Source organism: Grammomys surdaster, unplaced genomic scaffold (assembly GCF_004785775.1).
Source record: "Grammomys surdaster isolate TR1022 unplaced genomic scaffold, NIH_TR_1.0 125688, whole genome shotgun sequence".
Classification (NCBI taxonomy): domain Eukaryota; kingdom Metazoa; phylum Chordata; class Mammalia; order Rodentia; family Muridae; genus Grammomys; species Grammomys surdaster.
This window is the reverse complement of record NW_021620524.1, coordinates 243,312-257,856: the sequence shown is the minus strand read 5'-3', so window position 1 is coordinate 257,856 and position 14,545 is coordinate 243,312. Positions and strand designations below refer to the sequence as shown.

Below are 14,545 nucleotides of genomic sequence, written 5' to 3'. Positions count from 1 at the left end.
TCTATCTCACCTCCTGTAATCTTTTGCAGCAAGAAAGTTGCTTTTTAGACATCCTCCAACACAATATGTGTCGACATTCTTAAAAATGTCTTCTTCAATGTATACGGGTGTTCTGCATGCATATATTTATGTGTATATTAGCTGTGGAGGCCAGGAGAGGGCACTGGATCCCCTAGAACTGGAGATACAGATGGTTATGAACCAACATGTGGGTGCTGGGAATCAAAGTCAGATCCTCACAAGAACAACCAGAGATCTTCATGACTAAGCCTTCTTGACAGACCTAGTACTGTACAATAGTTTTCTCTGACATTGAAACATTCCATCCTGCAGGGAAGGTCCTTAAACAGGAAGGTAAACAACTCAAATTACCTTCAGGAAGCTCCTGAAACTAATCAGATTCACTAAGTTCCTCCCTACCAAAGTAAACAATAAAAGCTGAGAAAGCCCCTCTCAGACTATAGGAAGTTGTGCTGCAAAAAAGACGGACCAGAATAGCTGCCTTGAAGAATCACAAACCAGCTAAGCTGCCTGGAATAGGTTTATACCAACTGAGGCATATAAAAAGGACACTCTCCAATCTGTTGGGTGGCCTGCAGGCCGGGCAGTGTGCTCTATGATCCCAGCTTCTGTGAGCTGTCATCCATGCTGAGGAGGGCCTTGGGGATGAGCTGTCTTTTGAATCATTTCCAATCCTGAAAGCAACGACAATAAAATGCACTGGTCCACCAAATTGGACTCAGGTGGTATATGTACTTGTCTGTCATGACAAAGGATGAATAGTTAATGTGTGTTTGATATCCCCAGGAGTTTTGTCACACAACACCTGGAAGCTCCTTTTTGCAAACATTCAGAGTGCCAAAGCACTGCAAAAGTTCATGGTGGCAGCAGGTGCTGTTCTGAGATCCAAGGGTTGTGGAACCTCAGCTTGACGATACCCTTGAAGTAGGGTGTAAGTGTTAATTCTGGGCTTTTCTGCAACCCTCTTGCTCCCAAATAAATGACACAGCGATCTGATATTTATTAAAAGGCTTCAAGTACTATAGGAACAGGTACTCATCTATTCTAAGCTGATTGTGCTGGCCTGGACTACTTCCCAGCCACGTGCTCCATCACTTGCCATCTGAGTCTTGCCCTGGCTCACTCAGCTCCATGTGTGTCCTCGTGGCTGCTCCCTTGGTGAAGAATCCTCCTGGCCCTCCCCTGAACCCTCTTGTCTCTCCTTGCCCCCCCCACAGATCAGAAGTCCAGCCTCCCCTCTCCTCCTGCCCAGCTATAGGCTGATCATTCATCTCTTCATTATAACCATTCAGAGGTGATGGGAAAACAATTTTTACACATCACCTAGACATGAGATGCTCTAATAATCATGACAATGCCAGCATCCAGACTGCAAGGACATCTCTGGGCATAGAAATCAGCATCTGAAATACACAGTGCACAAAGTCTCCCCCTAACAGTAGGGAGTCTCACCAAGATACCATCAAAGAGCCAGGCTATGGAGACCAACATCAGCACAGGCAGAATATAGGAAATGGGCAGGGCATTGTGTTTACTGTATCGAAAGCATGTGGTCTCGATTCAGGATAGAGGAAGAGGCATGAAAGATGCAGATGAGTAGTTATGGGCATCTGAAGGAGAGTGATACAAAACTCCTGAAGCTGGGGCTTAATGCTGCTTATACAAAATGCTCAGGAAAGGTACCTATGCGTATTTAGAGGCCTCAGTCCTAACTTCTCAGGACTTAAAAGGAGGGCAAACTATTGTGGTCTGAAATGTCATGTCTCCCAGGCTCCTGTGTGGGAACCTGGCCCCAAAAGATGATGTTAGATGGGGATTTTAAGGAGATAGTTAGTTAAATTAGTTGCCTCACACAAGACACTTAAGGAAGCTCTGCATCTTCTGCCATGTGAGGACACACACGAGGTACCCTCTGTGAGGAAGTTGCCCTCACCAAACATTCAATCTCCTAGTGATCATGAACTCCCAGATTCTAGAACCATGAGAAATAAAGTTCTACTGTTATAACTCACCCAGACTCTGTCTGGTAGTGGTGGTGCACACCTTTAATCCCAGCACTCAGGAAGCAGAGGCAGGCAGATCTCTGACTAAAAGACCAGCTTGATCTATAGAGTGGATTCCAGTACAACCAGGGTTACACAGAGAAATCCCATCTTGAAAAACCAAAATAAACAAATAAAAATTAACTTACCCAGACTATATTTTGTTATAGCACCCAAACACACTAGAAGCTAGTTTTTAAACTGTCCAATTACATGATACTGGTACCAGAATCAAAGACTCAACCGAAGATCTACATGGATCTGACAAGACTTGGGTGTTGCTGGGCCTTCAGTGATAGTCTTCCAGGTATACCACCAGCAGAGATCAAGATGATAGCTTTAAAGCAATAGCCCTCAAGACAGCCAAAGCCTCAAGCCTCCAGTGTTCTTTCCAAGTTTACAAATGAGACAAACCTCAGTTTACCTCAACTGAACCTCTCCCTGCTGAAGGTCAGGATGCTTGGACCATAGATAACTGTACATGGTGGCCATCACATCTCCAAAAAACTCCAATCCTCAAGAAGAAAACAGGTTATGGATATACAAAGCTCCCACGTCTGTGCTACCTCACTATTTTATAGGCTAGTTGTACCTTACACTTAAAATTTAATGTCTCATTCAAGACCTATAGCTTATGATTGATTTTAGACATATAATGCCCAGGACATAGGTTTGCTGAAGACACAATCCCAAGAATTCTGTCTTTCAGCAGCACATACTCCTAGAATCCAAATCTGGGGATCAGAGTTCCTATAAGACAACAATGTGATGTAGTCAGAGAGTAATTCCTGTGTGGTGTGTTTTTGAATGAGGGTAAGCACTTGTCATGTACCAGTTTGTTCCTAGATTAAAGCCTTCCATCTTGGAAGGAAACCTCTTAAGACATAGACTATAAAAGGGGAGGTTGAAACAACTGAATATTTTATGACAGGGTGTTCTAAGGTGTACCAGCTGGTTTTGTGTATCAACTTGACACAAGCTAGAGTCATCAGAGAGAAAGGAGCTGCAGCTGAGGATCCAGCTGTTAGGCGGCTCCTCAACTAGTAATCAATGGGGGAGGACTCAGTCCATGGTGGGTGGTGTTATCCCTGGGCAGGTAGTCTTGGGTTTTATGAGAAACCAGGCTGAGCAAGCCATATGAGGCAAGGCAGTAAGCACCACCTCTATGACCTCTGCATCAGTTCCTGTCTCCAGGATCCTGCCCTGTTTGAGTTCCTGTCCTGACTTCCTTCAGTGATGAACAGCAATATGAAAGTATAAACCAAATAAACCCTTTCTTCTCAAACTTGCTTTTTGATCATGGTGTTTCATCACAGCAATAGAAACACTCCATCCTCCAGGGAAGCTCCTTAACACAGGAAGTAAATGACTCAAAATAGCTTCTGGGAAGTCCTCAAAACTGACCAGATTCACTAGGCTCCTCCTTCCCCAAAAGTATATAAATAGTAAAAATTGTTGAGAGTTACCGGCAGACAAACCCAGCCCCCAGGAAGGAGCAGAAACCAGCTGTCTTAGGATTTTTATTGCTGTGATAAAACACCATAACCAAAAGAAATTTGAGGAGAAAGGGGTTTTCAGTTTACAGTTCTCACGTCATTGAAGGAAGTCAGCAGGAACTGATACAGTAGCCATAGAGAAGTGCTAATTACTTGTTCCCCTAGGCTTGTTTAGCCTGCTTCTATTATACACCCAAGGAACACCTGCCCATGGATGGTACCTCCTACAGAGAGTTGAACCCTCCCACATCAATCACAAATTAAGGAAACGCACCACAGATTGTCTTCAGGCCAATCTGGTGGGGCCATTTTCTCAAGTAAGAGTCCCTCTTCCGGAATGACTCAAGCTTGTGTCAAGTTGTCATAAAACTAGCCAGCACTAGTGCTCAGCAGTATAGAAGAAACAGAGACCAGCCAAGCAGCCTAGAAGACCCAGAAACAAGCTGATCTTCCTGGCAGAGATTCAGACCAACTAAACTACATGGAAAGGATACGCTCTAACATGTGTAATTGCATCTAGTGTGATACAGGTTTCCAGTTTTTTGAGTTGTCAGTCATGCTGGGGTAGGCTTCGGTGATGTAGCTGTTTTTGAGTCATTTCCACTCCTATAAGTATCCCCTCATCCATACTTCTATAAGTAACACTAATAACACTCATTAGTTCATTGAGTTGGACCTGGTATCTGTGCTTTGGTCTATTGTCAATTCCCTATCTGGGATGAGTAGACATTTATTCAGGTGTCCCCAGGAATAATGTCATACAATAGATAGTGTGATACAAACCCGTTATTGTCTCACAGCCACATCAGAGTGTCAGACTATCCATGAGAAGAAGGCTTAGACCAGCACCCCTGGAGAGCCAGGGTGGTATGGGTGACCAGCTATCCCTTCTTTTCATGGTTTCCATTACTGCCTTGAACACTACCAGACCACAGCCATTATCTTTGGGGGTCACAACTTTCAACACCAAAGGGTAAACCCTTGGTTAGAAGCCATCAGCCTTTCCCATTCTCTGGCATAGTTACTAGACTAGATAGTACTGATCCTTTTGGGTCATGACCTCTAAAGAGGTGACTTTCTTCTCACATGGAGATCCTGGAATCCATGGGAAATGGTTTGAGGATATAGTTGGAACTTTCGGGGCCACAGGCAGATCCTGAGAAAGAAAAGTAAAGCCTGTGATAACAGAACACAGATCCCAGTAGTGATCTCTGCAAGTACTCAGAACGTGTCTGTGACAAAGCTATGGGGTATCCCTGTGGCCGCCTGTAATGATAAAGCTCTCTACTCAGAGCCCTATCGCAGGAAAGGATAAGTCTGCTTTGGCAGAAAACAGGTAGCAAGCAATAAGGCATTCTCTATAAACCATGTGTATAGTGAGCCCATGTAAAGTATTTGTCTTGACCTGGATCTCAACCCCCTACCCCACAGCCAAGAAAACAGCCTGAGTCAAAGGTTTCCATATGGAGTGTTTTTGTTCTTGGGTAACATACAGGCTATGGTGATGCAGGAGAGGAGGTCAGAACATGTGCAAGCCAGAATAAAGTCCTTTCCAGAGTTGAACTCCAGGCCTTGTCCAATAACTAGAGAACTGTCCATAAGACTTTGGACAATGGCTGGAATGGCTGGATCTGATCTAAGCCCCTCTTGTGGCTATTGAAGGAACTACAGATGTCCTGATCCCTGGGGCCCATCTAGTCACTGTCTTAGTTAGCTTTTTATTGCAGTGATAAAACACCATGCCCAAAAGGAACTTAGGGCAGGGCAGTGAGCAAAGGGTTATTTTACTTACATTTCCACATCATAGTTCACCATTAAAGGAAGTCAAAGCAGGAACTCAAGAGAGGAACCTGGAGACAGTACTGAAGCAGAAGTTATGGACGAGTACTGCTTACTGGCTCTCTCAACCTGCTCTCTTAGACCATCCAGGACCACTTACCCAGGCATGGCACTGCCCACAGTGAGTAGGGTTCTTCCACATCAATCATTAATCAAGAAATGTTCTACAGACTTGCCTATGCATTTTCTTAGTTAAGATTCCTTCTTCCCAGATATGTATAGATTCATGTCAAGTTTACAAAAACTAGCCAGCACCACTTCTGGAATCAAGATAAGGACACATGATAGGTAGGCCCTGATTGCTGAGGGAGCATGAACCAGGTTGGGAAGAAGATAGAAGTATCTTGACTTCCAAAAGGAACTAGCCTGTTGTGCACACAAAATTTGAGGATAAACCCAGAGGCCCCTCTAGGTTTAAGATAATTCAAGGGTAGATAGCAGGTCCCTTTAGAGTTGTATTGAGGTATAGTAAGATACATTATCCACCTAACTTGAGCTGTCTGTTTGATAGAAGGGAAAGAAGTGGCCTAGGATTAACATCCTATTATATTCAATGAGACATTGTTCTCTAAAATGTGTGCAGGAAAATGTCTCACATGAGCTACAGTAATCTATGGAACTCAGTACTATGAAATGGCATGTCCATAAAAGTTTGCATGTAAGAGGGAGTTCTGGGATCAACCACCAACAGAGAATGTGGAGGAGAGGTGGCAGGCCAGAGATTCTGGGAGCAACTTGGTGTTTCCCTGGGGCCTTGGGAAGGAAAACATTGCTGCTAATGTGGCTGTCAAAGCTATCTATCTTAAGAAGTTGACAGCTGCCTCCACTTCTGATGAGACCTCCAAGGGAAACTGCTTCAGGATCTTCCTTAACAGTCCCTGACCTCACAGAAGGCATTTGCTGAGAAGCACAAGCTTCAGCACCAAACAACTTGTAGCTCCATTGCAGCCAGGACAATGCCAAAGCATGCCTATTGAAACCTCTTTTGATCCGTAGCTGCACCAGCTAGTGGGAAAGGCTGCGACTGGACAGGAGCCTGGGGTAGAGACTGAAGCCAATGGCTTGAGGCCACATGGGACCTCCTTTTCAGCTCTGCCTTGTCCTGGCCAAGTGACCCTAGCCTGGCCATGCCATTGTGCCACATAAACTTGTATACCTTATTGGAAACTAGAGCCTACCCCTTAACAAAAACTAAATCACCTAAGGCAGGTGATATATTTGGTTATCATAGTGCATGCCAAAAGTCTTACTACCAGGAGGCAAACTGTGAGTGGTTAGCCTGTGTAGCTACCACTCTGTCCCTTGATCTTCTCCAGGTTGTCTGTGAGCATTTTTAGCCCCTTGCTTTACCATGGCCTGTGGTATGTTATATAATTTCAGGTTATCCTCAATGGTCAAATCATTAACGAGGTGGAGGCAAATGTCACCATGATCACCTTGAGTCCTCAAACATTCCTGGACATTTACTCTAGAGCAAGATCCAGCCAAGTACCTAGGATGCTGGATAAGTAGTCCTAGAGAACTTTCCAACACACTGGGGTCACAGAGTTGACGATCTAGGCTGCAACTGGCAATGCCTAGACATAAAATCTGAGTCTATCTGTGGCTGTTCTATGATATAAAGGAAGTTTACCCCTATGGTCACTGGCACAGGAAGGAGAGATCGGGCTGCAATGAGGACACTGACTAGAAGGTGCTGTCCCATAGAGAGTTGTGTAAGCACAGAGGAGCTACACCAATAGATAGGTATAGGGTCCATAGTAGACTAGACCTCAAAAACTAAACTCAGCTTATTCAACTAGAGTGGGTTCAGAAAAAACTCAGACCCACTCACAAGTTCCTGGACCCAAAGAACAGCTATTCCATAGCCATTCCTGGCTACAAGTCTGCTGGGCACAGTTGCCTCTGTATTTTTTTCCTATTTTCCCTTACTTCCACAATGTGTAGGGACACCATTCCAAGCTGTATATCCATGCTGGCTGGTTTTATGTCAACTCGACACAAGCTAAAGACGTATTTAGGAAGAGGGAATCTTAATCGAGGCAATGCCTCTATAACATTGGCTTGCAGGTAAATTTCTGGTACATTTTCTTGACTGGTGATTGTTATTGGTGGCCCCAGCCTATTATGGGTGGCGTCACCCCTGAGCAGATGGTCCTGGGTGCTATAAAAAAAACAGGCTGAGCAAGCCACAAGAACAAGCCAGTAGCCAACATACCTCTGGTCATTCATCAGTGCCTGCTATCATATTCCTGCCGTGTTTGAGTTCCTGCCCTGTCTTCTCTCAGTGATGGACTGCTGTGGAACTATAAACTAAAATACCCTCCTCCCAAGATGCCTTTGGTCAAGGTGCTTTATGGCAGCAATAGAAACCCTAAGACAATATCAAATTCAGTCCTACTCAGATGATAGTAGTCTGTGACCCCCCTACCCTACCCCACTGAGGGCTGCATTAGGCCACCCCACCTCTGCCATCCCTCCACCCACACTGTCTGCTTATCCCTTCTACAGGAAGTCTTTCTATTAAGGGCCTTCCAGCACTGTCTCTAAACTGCTGGCTCAGTGGGGGCAGGGACAGGGTCTTTTTTGTGTGCTGCCAAGTCCCCTTTTGCTGGCGGAGACCAACAATCACGTGAGCTGGTTGCTGATGCAGGTCCAGAATTCTGGGGCCAGGAAGTATCACAGGCAGCAGGAAGGAAAAAGGCTGGCTCCTTAAGACAGACCCTGAAGTATTTGGGGACTGACTCCTCAAGAAGAGGGTTATGGATGCTTCTCATGCTCGAGAGGCCATCTGTTGGTGCTTACTGAAGGTGGCTTCATACCTAAATAATTCTAATCCCAATTAATTGCTCAATGCTGCCCGCTGGAGGAGTTATTTTCAGAGACCAGTACTTAAGTGGACCTGGGATTCTTGACTTGTACCACAGAAGAGAATTACAAAATGAGACACTATGAAGCAAACTTGAAATTTATTAAGAAAAGCTAATTGTTGAGAAGGTGAGGCAGGTGGATTGTCAAGTTTAAAGTCAGCTTGGGCTACATAGTGAGTTCCAGCGGGCTGGGATAAATAGGGAGATCCTGTCTAAACAAAAACAAACAAACAAAAGGTTTTATTGTAGTTTTAAGTACTAGCATTAGGAGGGAGAAAGAGTTGTTAAGAGGAGTTGTAAGTAGCTTAGAATGTTTGAGAATATCTTCAGAGTCAAACTTAAGTATTTTAATAATGATTTATATTTATATATATTACATACATACATATATACATGATTTTATGGCCCTTGAAATTTTATTGTTCAAGGAGTTTAAAATGTTTTGGCATACTTATTATACCAAAAATTCTAAGGATTTGTTACTTCGTAATGAGATCATAGATGGTTTCTGAGTGAACTATACAAGTATACAGACTAATAAGATGGAAAGAGGTAAAAAAAAAAAAGTCAAAGGAATCCTTTTTATATGTAGGTCAAACACACACACACACACACGCAAACACACAGTTCTCAGACAGCAAAGGTGAGAGACTCTTTTTCCCCATATCCCTTCATTTTCTTTGTCTTTCTATCTTGCCTTATTCCAACCTCTAAATGTCATTAACACATGTGTGATTTGGGGGACAAAGTTTTTGACACGTGGATTTTGAGTGACACTAACCATGGCAGTTTGCTTGGGGTACAAATTTGCACTTTCTCCTGAGGTTTGTAAACATGAAGAGGCCTATAAATCATGAATGTATTAACAAATCAGAGGCATGGCTATAAATTCTAGGCTGGCACCTAGGTTTCCTGGTTCAAGAACAGGTTTTTGGCTTTCTGCTGTGCCTGAGACATTTACATAGGGCCTTGGGGGAGGCTGGGTGGAATCTTTGCAGAGCTGGGTATAAGGTCTATAGAACATCCCACTGACAACTGAAGGGTTTCTCAGCAGCTTGGCTGGGTTATTCCTCCCCTAGAACTGAGAGGGGCTGGCCCTGCTGCAGGTTAACTTTTGTCTTCCCAGAGCCTCTCTAATTTCCCTGGGGGCCTATGGAAGGTTAGACTCCTTGACTGCTGGAAGTCATCAAAAAGAGGCCTGTGGTGAGAGGCCCCAAAGTCAATGCTGGCTGGAAAGCCCATATCCTGCTCAGTAGCCTGTAGTTTTGGGTGACTTAACATCCTCTTTTTGCTTAATGTCTGCTCTCCTAAATAGTACAAATATCAGAGGACGAGAGCGTCAGAGACTTCAAAATTCGCAAGAAGTTCTGGCAGCCACCCTAGGTTGATATCACAAACCCTACTTCAGTCATCATTACAGATACTGGGCCCTTAGTTTCCCCATGTATCTGTCTGACTTAGCTTCCCATATAATCTGCTGCTGGGCTCATATAACTCAGGGAAACACGAAATGCATTTCTAGCTTATTTTATGGGACACAGGAAAGCATATTGACAAGCAGCCAGATGCATGTTGTGTACCAAGAACCCTAAGAACATGACCTATGACCCCACAGAATTAGGCTACATCACACATGTACCAACCCAGGCTCATTGTTTGGTTGGGGGTTAGGGAAGGAATCTTCTCAAAAAGCAAAAGTTACTTCTGTTGTCCAGGAAATTCCAAAAGATTTCAGAGATGAATCAGGAACTGGGACAGAGACCAAATATATATTTCTTATTATGTCGTACTGGTGTCCAGAAGTTTGGGACACCCAAGGAGTCTCCTACTCAGCACCTCTTTGGACAGCTCTGAACAGGCAGTGAAATGTGAACTGTGGGCCACTTGTCAAACACATCATCTCTATGAGGACATCCTTCCCTGAGGATATTCAAGTTGTAGATGTCTCGCTTTATTAGACCCACCCTTGAGAATTAGATTTTACCTGAGCAGCCTATGAGCCAGGGTCATCCAGTACCAGGAACACCAAGCTTAGTCCCTACACATCTGCCACCCAGCTGCTACTTCCTGTATGTGGAACTTTAGGACATCCTCACATCCACCCCTGTGCTAATCCATACTTATTTGTTGCTGTTCCATCTGCATTTTGTATAGTAGAGGTGCATTACTTCTGCAAGGGAAGCCATGCTTCAGTCTCAGGCCTTGACTCCTAGCCACCCTTCCTCTGTTTTAGACAATGTATCTTTTGGATCCTGTCTCTACAACAATACACGTGTGTCCTTATCCAGACCATGAGTAACCACGCAGAGAATATGTTAGGAAAGACATGTTACTAAAGGACTCCTCACCTGGAGACCCAGCAAAAACCTTGGAGTGGGGCTGGTCTCACAACCAGTGTGTCTTCCAAGAAGCACTGAGCTCTCAGGCTGCTGCTTCTCCTGTGGGGTATGAGTAACAGTGAACATGAAACCCTGGGCTTGAAACAGAGGTAGCGCTTTGAATGCTGGCCTATGAGATTTGCAATGTTGAGGCAGAGTAACCTTCTCTTCCTTCTCTGGATTATGAGTTGAACCCTTCAGCAAAGAATCTTCATGATAAGTGATGAAGACACTGATACTGATATCCCAGGTCAGACCCCAGGCAGAGAATCTCCTAGGACCCATTCCCCTCCCCTCAGGACTGTTTCCTTGCTGTGGACAGTTAAAGCTATAGCATCATGCCTTGTTGGCCCCCTGGTAACTAGAGGCTAGAACCTGAGTTAGAGGGGTTGTGGGACCTGACCTGAGCCCCTCTTCACTTATCTGGCTACAATTAGCTCTTATTATATCTTCTTGACAGAGGTTGTTAGTGTCTAAGAACCATACCTGAACAAAGCAGTCACAGACTAAAGGCTCATGTTAGTCCTTTTGGAAATGAACAGACTTGTGTCAGATCAGACTTAAATGACAAAACCTAGTAGGCCCAGAGCTGCAAGGCTTGGCAGAGCAATAGCTGTGTCTGGAGGCCATAGCCCTTGGGGAAGAGTCAGCTATTTTTGCCTTCTGAGGTTTAGTACTTCCTGTCTGGATGCTTTGGAAGTACAGGAAACACATGAGGTTTAGCTGAGGGAAAGTGCTTCCCAAAGCACGAGCCTTGGGTGTGTGGGGGGCGGGTGGAATGGGGGAGGCTCTTTATATCGCAGTGTTGGAGAACTAGCAAGAACTGGCAAGAAGGCCAGTAGAGTCCCCTTGGGACTCAGAGTAGGTTATCTTCCCAAGTTCACCTTTTCCAGAGAAAAATATCCTCAAACATTACTTAGATTATAATTTTAGGATAGAAAATAAGTCAAAGCTGTTTATGGCTATGGAAATCACGTGTGCACAAGCAGAAACTATGCAGGAACAAAACCCAAGTGAAGCCAAGACAGAGGGGTAATGTAAAAACAGTGTTCCATACTGGGGATGGGGCACTACATACACTGCTGGAATTCTATGTTCACCTTGCAGATACTGGCACAGGATCTTGCTGGGATCTCTGGAGCAGGCTGTTCTGGTCAGACCTATTCTGAGCAAACACCAGAAAGTCTCTTCCCACAAAACTAACATGAGTCCTGAGGCCCTGTTGCATGACTGACCTTGAACTGGGTTTGGAACCTGGACCATTCTCTTCCCACTTCCTGGTCCTCATACATCTGGTATATACAGGCACATAACAACTCCACATGCTGGCACATGCTGGCCATGCTAGTTTTTTCAGTGTCTTCTATCATATCTTCCTCATCCTCCAAGTCAGAAAAGGACATTCAAGGCTGAGTTCCTTCTAGCTGGTCCTTGAACCCAGAGTCATTGAGGACAGTCCAGCTGGTGTCTGTATCCTTAAGGTAATGTCTAGGTGAAAGTGAAGTTCACATATTCAGATACTCAGCACCAAAGGAACATTGTGCAGGATGCTCTCTTCTAGGAGGATGTGCTTTGCTGTCAGGACCTGGTGCCATTCACTGGTACGGACTCCTTGAGCCTCTACCATGTATATTAACACTTGTGGGGCTTCAGTAACCAAGACGTGATCTGTCATTTGGCTTTGGCAGGTGCCATCTAGGGAAAAGAGAAGGTGCTACCTGGCCAGCTGTGAAACTTTTTGAGAAAAGACTGTGGGAGTGCCAGGGTAGTCAGGGATGGAATAGCTGCCACCCAGCCCAGTTGGTAAGTGTCACCTTAACCAGCTCCTTGAAGGTGACATTTGACCTTCAGGCTCTCAGCTTATTCTGAGTTCCACTACACAGTGGAGACGGTGGGGCTCATGAAACCCTGGGAAGGGTCAGAAGCAGGTGGAACTGAACTAGCTGGGCTTGGAGATGGCCAGGAAAGTGCTCTGGTGATGGTGGTCACCAAGGGACATGGCAGCCATTCTGCCCACCTTTGCTAGACCTCAAAGAAGTGAGGACAGACAAAATCCAAAACTACCCACAAAAGGGCTTCCTGTTAACACTTTTCTTCTCAGGGGCCAGAGCCTTTCTGGGCTCCACCCATCCTGCTGGAGTAACTGGCAGACCACGGATATGCCACCCAGCCCCCAACTCTGTGCTTTTTTTGAAGTTCAGTTTGAAAGCCAGATATTACCCCATACACCAGCCAGCACCAGGCTGCCCACTAGCACTCTACAGTTTGTGCTGAGTCTGAAGTGAACTAGACTAACAGAGACTAAAAGTCATACATAACCCCGCATACAGAGACAAACACTCAGGATCCAGGAGTCCAGGGCAACACATACTAACACAAGGCCGCTCCAAGGTGAATGGAGGGATCTTTTTTATCTTCACACTTCTAGAACAGTCAATCTTTTAAAATAGTCACACATATTTATAGGTAAGAAGAATGCCTTAGGCCTTTCAGTTAGCACTACAGATGCAAACACAAACCCTCTTCTTTCCTACCTTGATTCCTCTATGTCATACAGAAGTGCTTCTAGAGGCACTGATTCAAGGTTCTGGGTAGGGAGACAGGTACCAAACCTTAGGAGGTGTTGGGGGTGGGGGAACAAGATGCTGAGCACTGGACCCTCCAGAGAGTAAACAGACTCCAGAAGGCAATAAAGGAGTGGCCATTTCTAGTGGTCACAGATGTTGTAGCAGGACAAGTCAGGGAGGTTGAGTTCAAGAATAGGTAGTGGAAAGACTGAGGAAGAGCATCCATATTCTAAATCTCCAAAGAACTGACCTCAGTGAGCAGGGTGAGCCCTCCTCCCCCTTTCCTCTCATCCAATACTTTCACTGTGATATCGTTAGCTTACTTGAGTTTCCTTGAGAATCACTGGATACTGGTAGTTATTTATGTCTGTGATGAATAGTTGTCAACTGTCCACATCCAAAAGCCCCTGGGTTACTCTTCTTTCATCAACATCCCAGATCTGAGCCCAGGGAAAGCCTCAGGCTGCAATTGTCTTCCTGGTCACTAATGTCCCTCCGAATCCTTTCTTTTTCCTTTTAAAATAATTTTTCATGCTATAAAAGCAAAGCCCAATCATTGTAGAAACCTAGGGAAAATGTTAAAGAATGTCACACAAGCCAATCATCCAGCTGATCTGGCCACACCTGGTCTTGTTATTGAATATTAATGTTATACTTTGTATACTCCTTGAGGTGGGCGAGTGGTCAGGCCTGGCTCCTGAGGACCTCATCAATCAGTGGGCATTCCATCCACCAGTGGCAATTAGTTAAGTTTTCTCTTTGCTTGGTGTAAACAATTCCCTTCGTCCAAGGAAGTGACAACTGAGCAGCCAGCACTGCTCTGGTACTCTCTGAGGTAAAGGCCTCAATTGGCCGTCTCTACCTGACCCCGTCCCTCCACCCTTACAGCTGCAATCCAACAGTCTCTTTAGGCACAACAGGCTATTGTGTCTTCCATACCTTCTCACTCCCCTTTTGGAATGCTTCTTCTGACCTCCAGCATCTCTACCTGACACCTGACCAGTAGGGTCCCAAATTTATTTGCTTTTGCAATCAAACATGACCTCAATACCCTTTAGGTAATCAATCCAAATGGCCACCTAATGGCACCCTAGATCCCAATACATTTGGGACTTTTACAAATACTGTGGGCAAGTGGGGAAATGGAAGATTCCCCATTCCCTGCAATCAAGTTTTCCCTTTTCTGTGCTCCAAGCTGTGTTTGTTTTTGCCCGGTCATCCAGTTGTCTCCACCCCCACCTCAAACACACACACACACACACACACACACACACACACACACACACTGTGTAAATGTCCTGTCTTTCAAGATGTTGATTGGTCTCTAAGTTT

General features: G+C 44.9%; 1 long non-coding RNA gene across 1 annotated transcript; it reads right to left on the bottom strand.

Annotated features, from left to right (window-relative positions):
- Window positions 1-8,350: 8,350 nt before the first annotated feature.
- LOC114639156 lies at window positions 8,351-10,673 on the bottom strand. Its single transcript, XR_003713965.1, has 2 exons — window positions 10,617-10,673; window positions 8,351-8,480 (listed from the first exon to the last, which is right to left on the bottom strand). It is a non-coding gene; the product is annotated as an uncharacterized LOC114639156 (long non-coding RNA).
- Window positions 10,674-14,545: the final 3,872 nt, after the last annotated feature.